The sequence below is a fragment of the Lactuca saligna genome, chromosome 4 (genome assembly GCF_052625555.1).
Source record: "Lactuca saligna cultivar CGN05327 chromosome 4, ASM5262555v1, whole genome shotgun sequence".
NCBI classification, from domain to species: Eukaryota; Viridiplantae; Streptophyta; class Magnoliopsida; order Asterales; family Asteraceae; genus Lactuca; species Lactuca saligna.
This window is the reverse complement of record NC_136420.1, coordinates 278,326,043-278,347,053: the sequence shown is the minus strand read 5'-3', so window position 1 is coordinate 278,347,053 and position 21,011 is coordinate 278,326,043. Positions and strand designations below refer to the sequence as shown.

Here is a 21,011-nt window from a genome sequence, read left to right as displayed (position 1 = left end):
CATTTTGTGTAACATGAAGAACAAATACAATATGTAAACCATGTAAGTTTGTTATCTAAATGTATGATGTTTGGATTGCTCTGTTTCATTTATATTTAATTGTTATGATACTGCACAATGAAGTCACCCGCCTCCGGACGTTTCCGCCTAGTCCGGGGGTGTGAAAATAACCTAAGCCTATATATATATATATATATATATATATATATATATATATATATTGTTCTATTATTGTTTAAGCCCGTAACTATATTTGGTAAGTAATTGACCCGGTTGTGCATGGCCCTTTTGGGTTGCCTTCACCCAAGCAACTTGACAGGATGATTTATGGAGAGAGAGAGGGGGGGGTTATTATGGTTTATTAATGTATTATATGAATAATATATTAAAGGAGAAATCATGTAGTCTAATTAATATTAGTCAAGAATTAATTAAGAATTAATTTTGTGGCAAAAAGAGATTAATCAATTAAAGGGGACTGGAACTGTTAATTGTGTGATAGTTGATTTTGGGTTGAGAATCCTTATGGATTAGAGCATGGATGTGTGGGGTTTCAAAGCACTCCATGGATGATGGCAATGGGCCCCTTGAAGAAGTGTAGGTTAAAAGCCCAAGACTTGTATTTTCTTTATAAATAGTCATGTATTATTCATAATTAGGGTTAAGAGTGAGGCAAAATGTAGCCGCCACGTGAGGTTTCTTATGTAGTGTTAGATTCTTTAGTTTATTCTGAAAGTGTAATTTATTCCTCATATTTGAATAAATCAAGTGATCATTCGACATAATCTTCATATTTGTGTTTGTTCTTATTTTCTGCATCTTGTTCATCAAATCTCAATTAGGGTTTTAATCCCAACAAGTTGTATCAGAGCGGGTCTTTGAAGATCTATTGATTTTTGAAGTATCGGTTCTTTATTTGATGATTTTCTTCACAAGTTATTGAAGATTTTTGGTGTTTTGGCGGTTTGGAATCAAGGTTCTTGTTCGTTCTACTGTTCATGAAGATCTATAATTTTCTTCTACTGTTCATATGGTTAATTTGTTCCGATTCATATTCTCTTTGTATTTTCTGATTGGATCTGATTAGTGAGTTCAATTTGTAATCAACATATTACATTGACAGATCTATTCCATTGATTTGGCCCAACTATTTTTAATCTATATTCATTCATCCGATGGAGCTCGTCATCGTTGTTTACTATTCATTTGTTTCACTCAAATTACCCACATATTTCGTGCACTGTTCATTGTTCCTATATTGCCGATCGAAATCACAAAATCTCGCAAATCAAAAGTATTTTTTTAAGAATTACTTCATGGCAGTTGAATACTCTTTTGTTTTGCTGTATCTTACGATTCTCGTTTTCTATTTGATTTTGGTCTTGCTCTTGAGTTTTGGTCTTCAAAGAGATTTTTGTATGACCTAATCGACTTTGTTCTCAAGTTTTTGTTTGAGCCAAAAATTAGATTAAAATGTTCTTGGAATCATCTCTTGGTATCTGTATGATCGATCTCGACATTGGGTTTAGATTTGCCAATTGATGTTACTTAGGGATTGTTATTTATAATTGATCGTTTTGTTTTGAGAACTGTTGAAGAATAGATGCACATGGTGATGGATTTGATTGAAAGTAGATTGTTGATCTGGAAACAATTTGAAGAATATGACTTTCTTGTTTGTCAAGTACGATGAAGGGTTTTGCTATCGAGGTTAGATCTCTGTCGTAATAGTTGTGTGATTAACTCGCAATCGTTAATCAATTGAGCCTGTTATGTATAGTCAAACCAGAGAAGTCAAAATTAAAAATGGATTCTGCGAACATCATACCTGTAAACGTTCGCATTGGGTCTGTGGACGACTAGGAACGAAAGGGATTAAAGCAAATGTAGAGTGAGAACATTAAACGAACCTGTGAATGAGTTCGTGTGATTGTGCTTGGAATGAAAGAGGAGAGGACCGAAAGCGAACATGTACTCGGACCGAACATAGTTTCGGTTCAATGAACCTGGAGCGAACCTAGGTTTGGTTGGTTGTGCTTGAAACGAAAGTGACTCAGATTCACGTCTTCATGATACGAAGCGATGGAATTGATTGGAATCGGTACTTTGGTTTTCGTCTACGATTTAATTCGTTCCAATTGTTCTTTTAATCAGTTGCTATATGGGAAGAAGACATAATGTTACATTTTTGGTCCCTATAACTCCAGTGAATTGGCACTTTTGGTCTCTGTTCTTTTCACAGTTTGATATTTTTGGACCAATCCCAGAAATTGTTACAAATAAAGGGGTATATTGATGCAGAATTACCATTCCAACCCCTATCTTTCAGCAAGTGACAGTTTCCGCCCAATATTCAGAAAAGTTTATAACTTTGTGGGTCGGTGAACAGTTTTGAATTCTTTAATGCATATATCTTTTCGTTAATAGAAAATTATGGATTCCATCAAGTCTTGGCGGTTTGGAAAGTCGTTTTTCGTGATAACGTCACATTTTCACGACTTTTTCGGATTTTATACTTCATCGTTAATATCATTTTGTCACGGGGGAGCTTAGTAAATTTTTATCCATTCAAGATCATTCTCATGACCATTTGAAGGCTTTATAATCACGTTTTCGATTATAAATCGGGGGAGAATTTGGTATGGCCATTCGAAATTGGATTTGTGACTTTTCAAAGTTGAAGATTTTTGATAAAGCTTGTGGTAGAATTATGAAGGTAGCTTTTACAGTGGAAGTTCTTCATCGAGCTCTGCTAAAGTTTTTACAAAGAAGTATCCTTTACAGCGGAAGTTCTTTATCAAGCTCTGCTAAGGACTTGTTATATCTCCGACTTCTAGTATTTTCTCGATCAAATGACATTACGAATCTTAAAGTTTGGATTGTTACATGATCTTTTTTGATGGCTTATATCATTAGCTTATTTGAAAATCATTGTGACTTGGAGGGGGAGCTCTTCAAAGACAAGAAGTGGTTCAGTTTCTTTGTTCTGAAATGGATTTTTATGGCGGGTTTGGTTTTCATGAAGATTTTTTTTAGGATTACATTCAAAAATGAAGTTTAAAGACATTACTCCAATGCTTGGTTTATATATCCTAGAGCCCGTGTTTGAAGACTATTGAAGAATCAAGATTCGTGGATTGCTTCATATATTCCTCATAGCAAGATCTTTTTATTCGCTAGATGCTTGTTTTGGAAGTTAAAGCATTGCCATCCATTCCATACTTTGAGGGGGAGATTGTAGGGTTTCAAGGCACTCCATGGATGATGACAATAGGCCCCTTGAAGAAGTGTAGGTTAAAAGCCCAAGACTTGTCTTTTCCCTATAAATCATCATGTATTATTCATAATTAGGGTTAAGAGTGAGGAAAAATGTAGCCGCCACGTGAGGTTTCTTATGTAGCGTTAGATTCTTTAGTCTATGCTGAAAGTGTAATTTAGTCCTCATATTTGAATAAATCGAGTGATCATTCGACATAATCTTTGCATTTGTGTTTGTTCTTATTTTCCGCATGTTGTTTATCAAATCTCAATTATGGTTTTAATCCCAACAGGATGAAATTAAGGTGTAGTCCATCTTAAATTCGTCCAAGAAGGTCATATTCCAGAAGGTTCTCAGGTTGCTTAGGGCCTAAGCCATCCAATTAGGGTTTCAACTGAAACCCTAGAAGCTCAAGTATATACAGACCCCTAGGGCTATCAAAATTGGCCACTTAATCCCTTGGAAGTTTGGAGCCAACTTTTTCCCCTCATCCTCTCTCCTAATGATCATCATCTTGCTTGTGGTGTTTGTAAGCCATTAGAGGTGTTACACTTGTGACACTAAGCTTCCTGAAGATCAAAGGATTCTTGCAACTATTGAAATATATCATCTAAACTTATTATATTGTAGATCTCCTTTTTGATAGTATACTAGATTAGGTTTTCAAGTCTTGGATGAATTGCATGTACAATAGAGAAACTTAGATCCAAGCATTTAGGGTTTTGCATGACCACATTGGATAGTTCTTTTGTATAAAACCCATCAGTGGTATTAGAGCCTTGATTGGTTTCTTTTGTATTTGATGCTTCGTGTTTCATTCTTGCTTAAAAAATCGATTTTTTGATCATCTGCCTGACAGACTCGTCGAGTCCCAAAGTGGGCTCGATGAGTAGGATGAACTCGAAGAGTCCATATGGGGACTCAGCGAGTCGGGCTGGCAGACAGAGGGTATTTCGGGATTTCATGCCTATTTTGTTGTGGGATAATTAGCATATTGTTTTTTATTAATAAAGTATGAATTTTATTGATATTGTATGATTATCCTTGCTATAATAAAAAGATAATTTCAAATTAATTGAATAATTACTTCCTTATATGATAAATGTTAATTATTTGGATTATTTGGTTATTATCTTGCATGAAATTGGATTAGGTCAAAATTAGATAATCGCCATAATTAATTGTTTGATTATTTATTTGAATTTTGATCTAAATAGTTTTGAAATGTTTCAAAAGTTGTCATCAAGTTTTGGAATTTAATTTTTTGGATTAGGAGTCTAAATTTGAAATTATTAAATTCCAAACCCTAGAATTTTACAAGTTTAAAATTCACCCTATACTATTATAATATTATAAGAATAATTATTATATTTGTATAACTTAAATGTTATTCTTATTGTTAGTAGGCCTCATTCACAAAGCCGATCTATAATGAGGGTATAAGGTTATGGCTTATAAAATGTTCGTTTAATGGGTGTCACTCTCACCCACCGCTTCCTTGATTGGGGGAGGGTCGTTAGCCGAACGGGTAGGATAGGGCAACCCTTTCCTCATTAAAAGTATAATGAATTATAAAGAAACTAAATGTTTTTACAAATAATTCCCAATCTTAGTTACTTTAGGAAAAACGTGAATTTGATGCTATTCCATGAAATTACACTTTGTACCCTTGTCGAGACGTTAGTGGAGCGTGTGTGGTTAATCGGCACACTGGTTTGGCTCTTAGCAAAGGTGACAAAGGGTGACTCGATGTTTGTCATAGATCGATGGAATGTGTGTGGTTAACCATCATGTCGATTAGGTGACTGTAACATTGGGGGAACCATGTATATTTTCATGGTTATTCACACCCTGTTTGTGATCCTCGGCATCCCAATCACAAACTTGAGGGGCATATCGAGATTTAAACATGCCATTGAAAAGTTCAATAAATCTCAAAAGATCTAGGAGTTTTCAGTACATTTAAAACTTAATTCTCTTTTTGTTCATCATGGTGGAAATTAGTGAATCGTCATTCACTTATCTTCAAATTATTTGTTGTTTAGATTACGGCATCCCTCTTCTAAATTGCAAATAATGTTGTTGGATCCTAGCCCTAATTTCTCATTTGGGGGTTTAATTAGGGATTCTTATCTAATCATACTTTGTCTCTTTTCCTTTTCATATGTCGAACTCAAACCTCAATGCTTCAAGCTAAAACGCCTCCGGCTCATTCTCACTCATGAATTTTTGTGGGAGGATGATATTAGACGAAAACAATTTTAATGATTCGATCTGAAACATAAGGATAGTCACCCGTTACGAGGACAAGGAGTATGTCCTCGAAAAGGAGCTAAAAGAGGTGGACATGAACACTGCTACTCCCGAAGAGATCGTTATCTTTGAGGCCCATAAACGTGATGCCATGAAAGGCCATTGCATCATGCTAGTGACCATGACTGCTGAACTCCAAAAGTCCAACGAGGACTTATATCCCTACGAAATGCATCAGGACTTGGCTGAAAGGTATCAACAAATTACGAGGCAGGAGAGGTGCAAGATCATCACTTCGATGATCACAACCAAGATGAGAGACGGAGAGTCTGTCACTGCTCAACTGCAGAAGATCCAAAGGTATGTTGACCGCCTGCTAAAGTTAAATGTTAACTTTTATGAAGAGTTGGTGATTGACATCATCCTTTATTCACTACTACCCTGCTTCAACCAGTTTTGCATGACCTACCCCATGAACAAATAGGAGATCATGTTGAGTAAAATTCATTGTCTATTGAGGACTGTTGAGAGAAACCTCAAGGACAATTTTGTTGCACAAACTCCTACTCCTACTGCTGCCCCCGTCTTGGCTATTGGGCAAGGAAAGGGTAAGAAGAGGAAGGCTCCCTCACAAAGCCACCATAAGGGAAAGTCCTGTGATGGCACCTCTTCTAGTGGAACCAAGGCTGGTTCTAATGGACCCACTTCCAACCCCAAAGATGCAGAGTGCCATCACTACCACAAAATAGGGCATTGGAAATGAAGCTGCCCAAAGTATCTACAAGATATAAAGGATGGAAAGATCAAGCCATCCTTCGTAGGTATTTACACTATTCAATCTAATGATTCATCATATGTTATTTCTTAGGTTCTTGATACAGGGTGTGGCATTCACATTTCTTCTGATTTGCATGGCCTAAGAAGAAATATGGATATGGAGCATAGGAAGATAAACTTGATCATAGGAACAGAAGAGCGTCGCTTATCACCAAGATTGGAGTTTAATCTTTAGTGCTTAGTAATGGATTAGGACTAGATTTGAATAATTGTTGCTATTCTCCTGAAATGGCAAGAAACGTTATTTTCTTTCACGGTCTGTATAGACAAGGATTTAGATCTTCATTTGGTAATGAAAAGGGTTCTATTAATGCTTATCTTAATTGTGTTTTGTTTTTTGAAGCATTGCCTTGTAATGGAATATACGAAACTGTGATGGTTGCAGACAACTTAGGAAATAATGTGTTGTGTATCAATTCATCTAATAGTTTGGACAAAGCATGCTTGTGGCATTGTCGTCTTGGATATGTTAACAAGAAATGCATATTCCAACTCCAAAAGGATGGAGTGTTGGAGTCATTCGACCTTAGGGACGATGACGTGTGCGAGTCTTGTTTACTTGTAAAGATGACCAACTCACCCTTCACTGGTGCTTGTGAAAGGGGTGAGGCTTTATTGGATCTCATACATACCAATGTGTGTGGGCCCTTTATATCCACCACAAGGGATGTGATCCGCTTCTATGTGACTTACACTGATGATTATAACAGATACGGGTATATCTACTTAATCAAGTACAAGTCAGAAACCTTTGAAAAGTTCAAAGAGTTTAAGCAAGAAGTGGAGAATCAGTTGGGTGGGAAAATCAAGATGCTTCAATCTGATCGAGGAGAAGAGTACCTAAGTCTTGAATTCCACAACTACCTCAAGGAATGTGGAATCGTTTCGCATTTGACGCCGCCTAGGACACCGCAGTTGAATGGTGTGGCTAAGAGGCGTAATCGAACCTTGCTAGAACTGTTTTGTTCCATGATGAGTCGTGCTTCGCTACCTATGTCATTCTGGGGGTATGCCTTAGAGACTACCGCCCATATCCTTAACTTAGTCCTTACAAAGAAGGTTGCCAAAACACCTCACGAGATGTGGACTGGGAAAGTTCCCTCATTGGCACATATCAAGGTTTCGGGTTGCAAGGCTTTCATAAGACGAGAGACTCACGACAAGCTCGAACCTCGTAGTGAGCGGTGTATTTTCATCGGCTACCCGTAGAACTCCTTTGGATATCTCTTCTATAGACTGAGTGACAATGATGTCTTCGTTCCGAGAAGAGGGGTTTTCCGAGAGCGATAACTCATATGCCAATAGCACAGTGAGAGGCAAATTGATCTTGAAGAGCTTCAAGAATCAAGCAATGAAGGAACCTCTAACACTGGCGCTCAACCCGAGGAGGAAACTCCTATTGAACCAATTGACGAGTCCTTACCTATTAGATGTTCCAGTAGAGTTAGTGTTCCACCCGTATTTTATGGTTTCCATATAAATGTTGAGGGTTATACATTTATTAGTGATACTACACTAATAAATTTGGATGAACCTATCAACACATGACATATAAGACTCTCTTGCTAAGGGGACGGTAGGAGGCAAATCAATCTTGAAGAGCTTCAAGATTTGAGCGATGAAGGAACCTCTAATGTTGGCTCTCAACCCGAGGAGGAAACTCCAGTTGAACCGATTGACGAATCCTTACCTCTTAGATGGTCCAGTAGAGTTAATGTTCCACCCGTGTTGTATGGTTTGCATATAACAAGTGAGGGTGATACATTTATTAGTGATAGCACACTAATAAATTTGGATGTACCTAATAGCTACAAGGAAGCCATGGCAGACCCAGAGTTTGCAAAAAGGAAAGAGGCTATGGACAACGAGATTTAGTCCATGTATGACAACCAAGTTTAGAATTTGGTTGATAATGTGGCAAGTCGTAAGACGGTCAGGTGCAAGTGGATCTTCAAGAAGAAGACCAACATGGATGCGAAGGAACACACTTATAAGGCGCGATTGGTTGCGAAGGGCTTTACTCTAACTCCTGGAGTTTACTATGATGAGACCTTCTCACCAGTTACGAAGATAAAGTATATTAGGGTGATGCTAGCCATTACTGCATTTCATGACTATGAGAAATGGTAGATGCATTTCAAAACCGTTTTCCTTAACAGAAAGTAGGTTGAGGATGTTTACATGAGTCAGTTTTTTTAATGCAAAGCACCCCAATAAAGTGTGTAAGCTTGAGAAGTCTATTTATGGACATAAACAAGCATCTCGCAGATGGAATCTTTGTTTCGATGAGAAATTCAAAAAGTTTGGTTTTCTGTGAAGCGAGGATGAATCATGTGTGCATGTCAAAGCCAGTGGAAGTATAGTTAGCTTCCTCGTATTGTATGTCAATGACATACTACTCATAGGAAACAACATCCCGGCCCTGCAAGAAGTCAACTCCTGGCATGGGAAGTTTTTCACTATGAAGAACCTCGGAAAGGCTGCTTATATTCTTGATGGGTTTTAGGTAAAACAAATAAGCTAGAAAAACAATTCCTAAGTTCACATGCAACCTACTTTGGATCTATGTTTTAACTATTGAACATACAACTTTAAATTGCAAAAACAAGAACCCTAAGGAGAGAGGCTATTTTCAAAATTAACTAATTAAAGTTTAAGAGTTAAATACCTTTTAATTGTTATAGCAAACAAATGGTAATCCTTTTGATCTTGATCTTCTTGGAAGCTTAGCACCACAAATGTAATGCCTCTAATGGAGTCACACCCAAAAGCTAGCAAGAAGGAAACTTGAAAAAGAGAGGCTAGGGTATGCAAAAATCGTCCCAGGGTTTCTTCAAAGTAGGAGTGACCGATTTTAGGTGCCAGGAGGCTCCTTATATAGTTGAGGGATCTAGGGTAAAGGGAAAACCCTAATGTTCCTTTGCTTTAGGCCTAAGCTTATCCAAAGGCCTTATCCAAGCCCCCTTGGACGAAATCATTAGATTTTCCCCTATAAATTTCGTCCACCCCCTTCCAAGGAGGTTCCGGAACCTGCACTCAACTATTTGATAATTACAAACTAGTCCCTGTACTTTATAATTAATACAGTTAACCCCAAAATTAATTCTAATTAATTTCTGGATAACTATGAACAAAACATTATGATTTCTAATTAATATATTACTCTTTTAACATATTAATAAATCATTTATATTAGTTTATTAATCTTATAATAAATCAATATCTCTCCTTTCATAATTTCCTTGTCCATTTGCTAGGTTTGAGGGCAACCCAAAAGGATTGTGCTGCTATCAATTCAAGTACATACCAATTATATTTATGGGCTTAGACACCTAATCCAACAGTCTCCCACTTGGATAATTCTATAACTATAATTGCTAGTATGACTTCTACATTTGACCAGCAAATTGTAGCTTCCAAAAGCTGCTGCCGAACTCTGACCCAGTCAGTTACGTGTCCTAAGATAAGTGATCATATAACCCTTTGTTCTACTAGATATCCCTAGACATAAAACATGGAATATAATCAATCTCTTTGTCCAGAATCTATGTTTCCCGATTTCTAATTTGCGATGATATAGGAATTCTAATTGAACACATCAATTTAGTCTTGGCTAGGCCCAGCGAATAAGTCAACACCAAATCATCAAGGGGCCCACAGATATTGCTTTTCCCGTTAGGGTAAAAGGAACGAATAAACATGGAATCATATGCTTGTATCTTTCACTCATCAAACCATACATGACAATATGTTTTATAACACCAAGTTACTGATGTGTTTTCGTATCACCAATGTATAGCCGACTTGCAAATTACAACTCATATACCTTTCTTTCAAGATTATAGATATTATCATCTCAGTATTACTCGTGATGAATTCCATGAAGTAATACTCTGAGCATGGGTTTATCTAGTAATCAAATATTAATTTCTGAATACTCATGAACATTGCAGCAATTCTATTGCCATGTCTCCAATTCATGACAGTCTTAATTCACTACTTACTTCCAAAAGATCGAGCGACTGTGGAGTTTGAATAATCATATTATTCGGGAAGTAAAACATGCAAAATATGAAACACAATAATAAACAATTGACAAAAGGCAGCAAACAAACTCATAAATAATACTTTATTATCTAATCACAAAAAGTCAATTACATTTACTTCGTAACAATTTCTGAACTAAACTAATATAACTACTAAAACTAATAGCATCTTTCAATCCTCTGCTCCGAGCATGCTGAATATTCTTAGCCCTACTCAGACCCTTTGTGAGGGGGTCTGTTGGGTTATCTTCAGATGACACCCTCTTTACAACAAGATGTCCTTCTTCTACTCTATGTCTGATGATATGGTACTTTCTATCGATATGCCTGGTTTTACCGTGATCTCTGGGTTCCTTAGTTAAGGCAACCGCTCCCTCATTATCGTAGAACAATTCCATAGGCTCCTTGATGGTTGGAACAACTCCGAAATCCCCGATGAAGTTCCTTAACCAAGGTGCTTCTTTAGACGCTTCACTCGTTGCTATGTACTCTAATCCACAAGTAGAATCAACCACCGTATCTTGTTTCGAACTTTTCCATGTAACTGCTCCTCCATTCAGTAGATATACCCATCCAAATTGAGAGCGGAAGTTATCTCTATCTGTTTGAAAGATGGCGTCACTGTAACCATCTACTCTCAAGGTATCATTGTCACCAAGTACAAGGACCCAGTCCTTTGTCCTTCGTAAATACTTGAGTATATTCTTTATTGCTATCCAATTAGCTCTACCCGGGTTTCCCTAATAGCGACTGACCATGCTCAAAGTAAAGGCCACATCAGGGCGAGTACAAGTCATAGCGTACGTGATCGATCTGATAGCGGAAGAATAAGGTACACGACTCATGTAAGCTATTTCCTCATCTGTACTAGGGCATTGAGTCTTACTCAATTTGGTATTGCTCTGAATAGGTAGCTATCCATACTAAACCTCTTTAGTACCTTATCCAAGTATGTGCTCTGACTAAGTCCAATTAGTATCTTCTTTCTATCTCTCATTATTTTCTAATCCCAAGAATATAGGCAGCTTCTCCAAGGTCTTTCATGGCAAAACACTTTCCAAGCCAAGACTTAACTTCTTTCAAGGTTGGAATGTCGTTACCAATGAGTAATACGTCATCGTCATATAATACCAGAAAATTTACTATACTCCCACTAGCCTTGATATACACACAGAACTCATCTTCACACCTTGATAAGTCAAACTCTTTGACTTTCTCATGGAAGCAAAGATTTCAACTTTGAGATGCTTGTTTCAATCCATAAATGGATTTCTCAAGCTTACACACTCTATTGGGAAACTTTGCATCAACAAAACCCTCTGGCTGATTCGTATAAACATCCTCGGCCAACTTCCCATTAAGAAAAGCAGTCTTGACATCCATCTGCCAGATTTCATAGTCATGAAAGGCAGCTATGGCGAGCAATATCCTGATAGATTTAATCTTGGCTACTGGCGAGAAGGTTTCTTCATAGTCAACCCCTGGGGTTTGTGTGAAACCTTTCGCAACCAGTCTAGCCTTGAATGTGTGTACATTCCCAGATATGTATGTCTTCTTCTTGAAGATCCATTTGCACCCAACTATCTTACGACCTGGTGCATTATCAACCAAATTCCAAACTTGGTTGTCATATATGGACTTTATCTCGATGTCCATTGTTTCTTTCCGCTTGGAAGCCTCTGGGCCTGCTATTTCTTCCTTATAAGAGACTAGTTCATCTAAATTTACCAGTGTCATATCACTGATGAATGTGTCACCATCTGAAGTAATATGAAAACCATACAACTCAGGTGGCACATTCACCCTATTAGATCTTCGAAGAGGTAATGATTTATCAACTGGTTCAACATGAATTGTTTCCTCTGGTTGAGTGTTAGTGTAATCTAAGTTTCCTTTAGTAGTTGACTCTTGAATCTCTTCAAGGTCAATGGTACTCCCACAGTCCTCTTTGAATATGATCTCTCTTTCTAGAAAGACTCCTTTTCGTGCAATAAAAACCACGTTCTCACTAGGTCTGTAGAATAAATATCCAAAAGACTGTTTTGCATAACCAATGAAAAAACATTTCTCACTTCTTGATGCTAGATTGTCGTGAGTTTCTTGTCTTACGAGAGTTTCACAACCCCAAACTTTAATATGTGCTAACGAGGGAACTTTCCATGTCAACATCTCGTGAGGTGTTTTGGCAACCTTCTTTGTTGGGACTAGATTGAGGATGTGGGTGGCTGTCTCTAAGGCACAGCCCCAGAAATGAATTGGAAGTGAAGCACAACTCATCATAGAACGAAACATGTCTAACAAGGTTTGATTACGCCTCTCAGTCACACCATTTAACTGTGGTGTCCTAGGAGGAGTCAATCACTACTAGAAAAAAGCCCTTTAATGACGCGCAAACAATGACATGCGCTGATAAACGATACGCATTTGTGCGTGCCCTAAAAAATAATGTCAGTTTTGCAAAATATGAAGGATAGAGGGCACCGCATTTGTGCGTGCCCTAAAATTAGTGTCAGAAAAGAAAAAAAAAGAAAAAGCGGAGGGCACCTTTCATAAAACGTGTGTCATCTAAGAGTGTCGCTTTATAATTTTTTAATGAAACACGCGTTTTAAGCGGGATTTCACCCGCCTATACTGGATCCCAAAAATTAAACCCCCCCCCCCCCCCCGCCTCTTCCGATTAGCAAGAAAAAGCCCTAGGGCGTTGGTCTTCATAGCAGCATCGCACCACCACCCAACCTCCGATCTCGCACCGCCAACTATCTCCGACCATCTTCTCCAACCATTTGGGAGAAGTTGTTTCCAAACATTTCAACATTTCATTACATTTGACCAGCTTCTAAACCAATTTTCCCTTCCATCTTACGAAGACATCCTATTTTTCTTCTTGAGCGATTCCCCCCTTCTCCTCTAATTACTTTCTCGGCTTCTCCCCTGACTTACAACAAGAAAACCCTAGTTCTTTCCTTTAACTCGTCTTTGCAAAATCAAGCGCATACAACCATCATCTATGAGAGTACGTCTGTCTTCTTCCTCTTACAATCGCTAAGCCCTAACACCGAAAATTGAAAGTCAATTGACCCTCTGTTCGAAGAAAAAGGTAAGAATTTTCCTTTATTTATTCCATTCTGTTACTTTGACCTCATATTCTTCTGTTCTTCATCTTTTTTCTTCCAAATTATCAACTCTAGCCCTATACTGTGTTTTCTTTAAATGGAGAACTATTCAATTTAGGGCTTGATTGCAATTTTCTCCACGAAGCCCTTCTTTAGTAGTCAGCTTTTGCATCTTTTTTCTGAAGGACCAATGCCCTTCTTTAGTGATTTCAGGATCCATGTAAGTATCAATGTTGAATTCACCTTTTTCCGATTGCTTTTCCATCTCAATACACAAACTAGTGATTTTTGTTTTCTTGTTGCTTTAGTTCTCTAAATATTCCTCGTGCAAGGGAAGAAACTCTCTCCAGACATTCTATTTTGGGCCCGAATGGAATTCGTGGGCAACACCCAGCTCCTACCTTGAATGTTGCGGTAACTTCATTTTCTTTTTGGATTCGTCTAAATGCATAGCATTAGCATCTTACTTTCATTTTTTTCTTCCTATTATTGCATGAAAAATCTACTCAATCATAGCAGTAAATATCATGTCTTTGCATGACATTACTATAATTGGGTGCTACGATGTTATAATAGGAAAAGGAAAGTAACAAATAAATTTAAAAGTACGTTTTTATTTGTTCATGTAACCTTTTTTTATTCAATAACATGGAGTGCTTATACTCTTATATGTATCTCAGGTTCGTTATCCAAGCAATATAGATTTGTCACCATCAGAGAGTTCCATGAATTCTTCTCTCAAACTTGGAAGTGGTTCTACTTCTACCAGACAGAATTATGCAGGTAAGCAAGGTGATTGTTTTCAGTTTACATTAAGGTTATCCTTATTGAATCAATATGTTTTCTTGTAGGAAAACATCCCTATTTACAGAATCACATGCCTACCCAAGGTCCTGGGGGTGGTCTGCTTTCACAAAACCAGAGGACAGCAATTCCTCAAGTATCTTGGGTTAGTAGTGGTCAAGGTGAAACAGATCTCCCATTCCCAAAAAGGCTGGGAGTTGAGTTTAATGGGAGAGATAGCCCTCAATCTGCTGAGAGACAAATAAGCTTGCAGACAACTAGTGCAGGTATCTTGAGTGGCATAAGACTGTTTTTATACAGTTATAGACAACAAGTTAAGTCTTACTTATCATGTCAGATTAATTTTTTTATTTCCAGGTCAAAGTCAAACACGTCAGTATCTAGATAATGTTGTTCGACCTTCTATTGGTATGACTACTAGCTCTCTTTTTAATTTCTTGAGATCGTTTTTATAACAATCAGATCGAATTGATGCAGCACCTGTGAGTTATCCGATGAATCCTCAAGGTCCCCGTTTCAGTCATGGTAAATAAAAACCTAAGAAGTGTATGTATACAGTTGGATATATTGCATACATATTTGATATTTTTTTTGTTTGGTCTTATGTAGGCCGATCTCAAATGGTTCAGCTTCCTAACAATCCTAGAGGACAAGCTCCTACAACTTCTGTTGATGGTCTCTCTAATAATTCTGAGTATTATGCGAGACCATATCACAAGTGAAGTGCAGTGGCCCCACCTTCAGGCGCCCATTGGGTTCAACGCCAGAAGATGTCACATCCAACAACTACTCATCATTCAATGCCAATCCGATTCCCCACAAAACCAGCTGCTTCTGTAACAGCCAATCTTGCTCATCCTTCCATACCAATCTACCAATCACAATCAGAGACTCAACAACATGTTCGTGCTCTTATGAATCCATCTATACCTTACACATCAAATTTTAGACCTCGTGTTCCTGTTACAGCTGCTCCTAGTCCTACAGTCTCTCATATTACATGGAAAGGTACACTATCATTTCTTACTCTTACTATTTCTTCATACATATATATATATATATATATATATATATATATATATATATATATATATATATGACATGGTAACTACTAACTAATGTAATGTGTTTGATTATATGCCAGATCCTGAGACAAGTCCTCCTGAATTGACAAAATATAAATGCTTGCTATGCAAGAGGGATCTTTCATTAACATCAGAAGGTGCAGTATACCAGTCTACAGCACCACCAGCAGTTGCTGTTCTTCCTTGTGGCCATACTTTTCATGATCAATGTTTGCAAAAAATCACTCCTCAAGACCAAGCAAAAGATCCGCCTTGCATTCCTTGCGCATTGGTGAAAATTAGGTCCCATCTCTATTCTCTAACCCTACTTTTTATGGGTCCTTATATAAATATATACATATTAAACGTATAGATAGATGATGATATTTGAGATCAATTGGATGATTTTTGTTCTAATCACATAACTCAAAACTCTGCTAAACTGGTAGAGAACTGAAAAGATTTGATTTAGACCGGGTATTTTGGGTTTGGAACGTGATTCTCATTTCAATTGAGTACATATTTAGAGTTCTTTGGTCTCATTTGAATTATATTGGATGATTTATTTAACAAAATGTACATAAAGTTATGAATCTAACTTGGCAATTTTTGGTAGTCCACTTTTGAATTTTGCATATCGTATACAAGAAAACACGAGTTTTTTCTTATGCGACTACTACAAGTTATTTTATGGAAGATTTAAAGGAAACCATTTAAATATAGGGCTAATGACATAAAAACCCTTAAGTTTGTAAGTTTTTGTCGGTTTTACCGTCTTGTAGATTTTAGGTTCATTAAATTCGGATATTTGCAACTTTTTTTTTAATTTTAATTTTACCCTCTGGTTTATTAAAGCCTTTAAGTTTGATAGAAATGTTCGATTTTACTCTTTCTTTTTGGTTCATAAAAGCCCTTAAGTTTGGTTTCTAGTTCATTGTTTACCGTGAGACTGACCAACCTAGCAAGCTACAGGTGATTAGGGGTCCTTCGTGTGTGTGTGTGTGTATTTTTTTCATTATACAATTTTTATCTATTTATTATAGTGATATTTTCCTTACATATTGTTTATCTAATAGATCCATGATGAAGGCACAAAATGGTCATTTCCTGTTCAAATTGAGAAGGAAGACACCATATTTCTTGTTTTGAAGGAGGAAGATGGCACGCTGGAAATTTGAAGGACTGGAATTCGAGGTTATGAAGAGGCATCATGTTTCATTTTTGTACTCCATTGTGGACCAAGATATGGCCCCATTAGGTACACACACATCATATAACTTTGTATATTTATCAAAATGAAGGATAATTCAAGAAGCCCACTTTTATTTATTTCCATGCTTCTGCCTTACTTGTGAAAAAATTGTGCTTGACAGGATTGAAAACAGAACACTTGGAGAAGTTGTTAGAATTTGGCTGTCTGGTTTGAATAATTGTGTGCATAACAATAATGAGGTTCTACCATTCAGTATTTCCTTATTCTCCTTTGACATTTTTTTTCTTTATATCTTCAAACATATAGCTGTAAAAGAACTAACTTTAATAAGGAAATAAATTAATTATTGAAATTTTTGATTAATTAAGTGTCTTGATTGAAACCGGTTGTACATGTTTTGACAAGGAGTTGTTGTATCTATTTAGAGTAGGCATAGAGCAATGGTTGCAAGAGATGAGTTCAGAAGAAGAAGAAGAAACAAGGCTGCAACTAACATGTTGACTCTTTGTTGACTTATTGTTGTTTTTTGTGCAGAAAGGTGCTTTATGTTCTGATACTAGTACTGGTCAAGGGGGTATTATTACATGGAAGGTGCTTCAATACACACTTGCTTACTCCATTGTACACAAACTAAGGAAATAGGAAAACACACAACGGAAATTGGAAAGCGAATGAAAATGACAAGTGATTTTGTGTTGTGTTTACAGGGTTGATGAAAGCGAATAGCTCTCGAGTTAGAAGTGGAAAAGAAAGCTCAAGCCGAAAGAGATAAGATGCTGAAAATGCAAGTGTTGTATTCTTCATTTCAATTATTAGTATGAAACATAGAGTAGATTAGATGAATGCAAATTTATATATTGTAAGAATTAGAATTGTATGACATTAAAGTTTATTCAATGGATTGTATTTTTTTGTATATGGTATGTTATTTCTATTATGACACATTAAATGTAAATTTAATTTAAAAATTAATAAATATATAAATATATATTTTTTTAAATATTTAAATTTACGATACGCAAAAATGTGTGTCATCTTCATTTATGACATGGCCTTTCTTGACAGGGGCTTTCTTGATACGCATTGCGTGTCATTAACACGCGCGTCGTAAGGTTACGACACGCAAATGCGTGTCGTCTTCCTTTATGACAGGGCCTTCCTTGATACGCATTGTGTGTCGTAAACGCGCGTCGTGATTGCGCGTCGTAAATGAGCGTCGTAAATGCGCGTCGTCTCTCTTTATGACAGGGTCTTCCTTGACGCGCATTTGCGTGTCGTCTGAGCCTTTTACGACGCGCAATGAGCGTCGTAAAAGGCTGTTTTTCTAGTAGTGAATTTTGAGATTATCCCACATTCGTTTAGATAGTCTTGGAACTCAATACTAAGATACTCTCCGCCTCTACCGGATCTAAGTATCTTTATTTTCCTACCCAATTGATTTTCGACCTCATGTTTAAACTCTTTGAACTTTTCAAAGGTTTCTGACTTATGTTTGATTAAGTATATATAGCCATATATACTATAATCATCAGTGAAAGTCACATAAAATCGATTAGCATCTCTTGTGGTTGATCTGAAGGGTCCACACACATCTGTATGTATGAGGTCGAACAAACCTTCATCTCTTTCACAAGAACCTATGAATGGTGATTTTGTCATCTTTCCCAAAAGACAAGATTCGCACATATCATCCGATTTTTGGTCAAATGATTCCAACATTCCGTCCTTTTGGAGTTGGGCTATATGTTTCTTGTTAATGTGTCCAAGACGACAATGCCACAAGCATGCCTTGTCTACACTATTAGACAAGTCAATATTAAACACACTACTTCCTAAGCTATCAACACAAGTCACTGTTTCATACACACCATCACAAGGTAAAGCTTCAAAAAACAAAAACACCATTCTTATAAATAGAAATTGAACCATTCAAATCATTAAAATAATATTTAAAACCTTGTTTGAAGAATGCTTGAAATGAAATAATGTTTCTCGTCATCTCAGACGAATAGCAACAGTTCAATAAATCTAATCTAACATCATTACTAAGCAAAAGTTGATAAACTTCGATCTTGGTCACTGGTGAAGACTTCTTGTTTCCCATGATCAAGTTTATCCTTCCTCGCTCTATCTCCCCACTTTCTTTTAGCCCCTGCAAATCAGAACAGGTATGAAAACCACATCATGTATCAAGGACCCATGAACGAGAAGATAATTAGTTGTTAGAAGAAATTGTGTAAATACCTGCTGAAGATGGCTTCACTTTGCCATCTTTGATATCATGCAGATATTTTGGGCAGTTTCTCTTCCAATGCCCTTTGTCATTGCAATAAAAGCAAACAGCATCCTTTGGATCAGAAACATGGGGAATGGTAGCATTGGGCTTAGCCTTTGGGCCACTGCTAGATGACCCAACTTGGACCTTTCCTTTCCAGTTTTGCTTAGGAGGACATTTCCTCTTTTTCCCTTTTCCCTGTCCAATAGCTAAGATAGGATCACTCGCAGGAGTGGAGGATATACTTTTACCCTTCACTCCTGCTTCAGCTGTCTGCAACAAGTTGTGCAATTGGGCCAATGTCTAGTCAGTATTGTTCAAATGGTACATCATGATAAATTGACCATAACAATCGGGTAACAAGTTCAAGACCATATCAATGGCCAATTCCTCATCAAATTGAATGTTGAGCTTAACCAAACGCTCTATGTAGCATTGCATTCTTTGCACATGAGATACAACTGACTCCCATTCTTTTATCTTGCAATCCATGAGTGACTTGGCTACTTCAAACTTTTCTTGACGACCTCACTTATGGTACTTTTCCATAAGGTCCGTGTTCATCTCAAAAGGCCAGTAGTCCCCATAGTACATCTGTAGTTTTGGGGACTTGGTTGCGACCATGATGCATGCCATTTTGGTAGCATCATCATAGTGCTTCTTGTAGGCAGCATATTCTTCAGGAGTGGCTTTGGATTCATGAAGCTCTTTAAGCTCCTTTTCAAGGACATATTCTTTGTCCTCAAATCGAATCTCCATCTTGATGTTACGCATCCAATCGTTATAGTTAAAGCCATCCATAATGACTTTGGAGAAAATGTTGAGTAAAGTGAAGTTGTGGTTGGAGGATGATGAAGCATAAGTGTTTCCAGGAGTAGACATCTGAAAAGAAAGATAGTTTTAGTTATATTTCAAGAAACCTTAATATAGTAACCCAAAAATACAATATCAAGGTTAGGATCCAACTACGATTATTCATAACTTAGAAATGGGATGCCGAGATCCAAGTGTAAATTTCATAAAGGTAGGTGAATAACGATTCACCAATTCCACCATAAGACGAAACAAACAAAGTTAAATTCCTAATTCCTTTTGAGATACATTGAACTATTCAATGGCATGTTTTAATCTTGGATTATGCTCTTCTATTTGTGACTGGGATACCGAGGAACACAAACAAGATGTGAATAACCATGCAAATGTGCTTGGTAACCTCATTGTCTTTATCATTAACTATTGATGTGTCCATAAACTACACACACTCCATCGAAATGATAATTATGAGATACCCCTAACTGCTCTTTATTAGTGTCTATTAGTGTGTTGGTAAACCACACATACGCCACTAATGACCAATAAAGCATAATGTGCAATTGCATGGACTAGCATACTTTTCATACTTTTCCTAAAGTAACTAGAGTTGGGATTTTGTAGAATAGTATACTTTTAATGAAATTTAGTTGTCCTATCAAATCCGTTCTGCTAACGAACCTCCACTAACCAAGGAAGCGGTGGGTGAGATAGGACACCCATTCAACTACCATTTTATATGCAATTTCCTTATACCACCCTTATAGACTAGCTTCGTGAATGAAGTATACTAGCGATTTGACTGACCATATTCTTATACATATATAATATTTAACTTTTAATTATAATACATACATAAGGTGTGTTTTAAACCTTTTAAAACTTTGGGGTTTATCTATAATTTTCGAAAACTAAACTTTTAATTTAAATTTAAAATAAACCGAATAACTAGATTTAATAATTATCTATAAATTAACTTTTATTTAATTTATTAAATCTTGTAAAGATTATCTAATTAAATTAAACATTTAATTTAATCCTAATCCATATCCCTCTAGATTTCGAAAAATAGGGTATAGGATAATTTCCTTGTTTTTCTCAATTATCCAATTAGGTAACAATTATCCAAAATAAAAAAAACCCAAAAATTACCATGTAAATTTCGAAATTCAAGGGAGACGGCTAAGGTTTCCAAAACCCTAACCCTAATTTCGATTAGGGTTCATGGAGGCTAGGGTTTTTCGAAAAACCCTTTGAACCAAAAAGCCTAAAAACGAAATTGGCCTTTTAGGGTTTAATAGTTGAAAACCCTAATTTGCAATTCAACTATTATAGCA

At 36.8% G+C, this 21,011-nt stretch overlaps 1 long non-coding RNA gene across 1 annotated transcript; it reads right to left on the bottom strand.

The window, feature by feature from the left end:
• Positions 1-18,523: 18,523 nt before the first annotated feature.
• On the bottom strand, positions 18,524-19,716 carry LOC145039165 (uncharacterized). Its single transcript, XR_013679762.1, has 2 exons — positions 18,834-19,716; positions 18,524-18,741 (listed from the first exon to the last, which is right to left on the bottom strand). It is a non-coding gene; the product is annotated as an uncharacterized LOC145039165 (long non-coding RNA).
• Between the last annotated feature and the right edge of the window lie 1,295 nt (positions 19,717-21,011).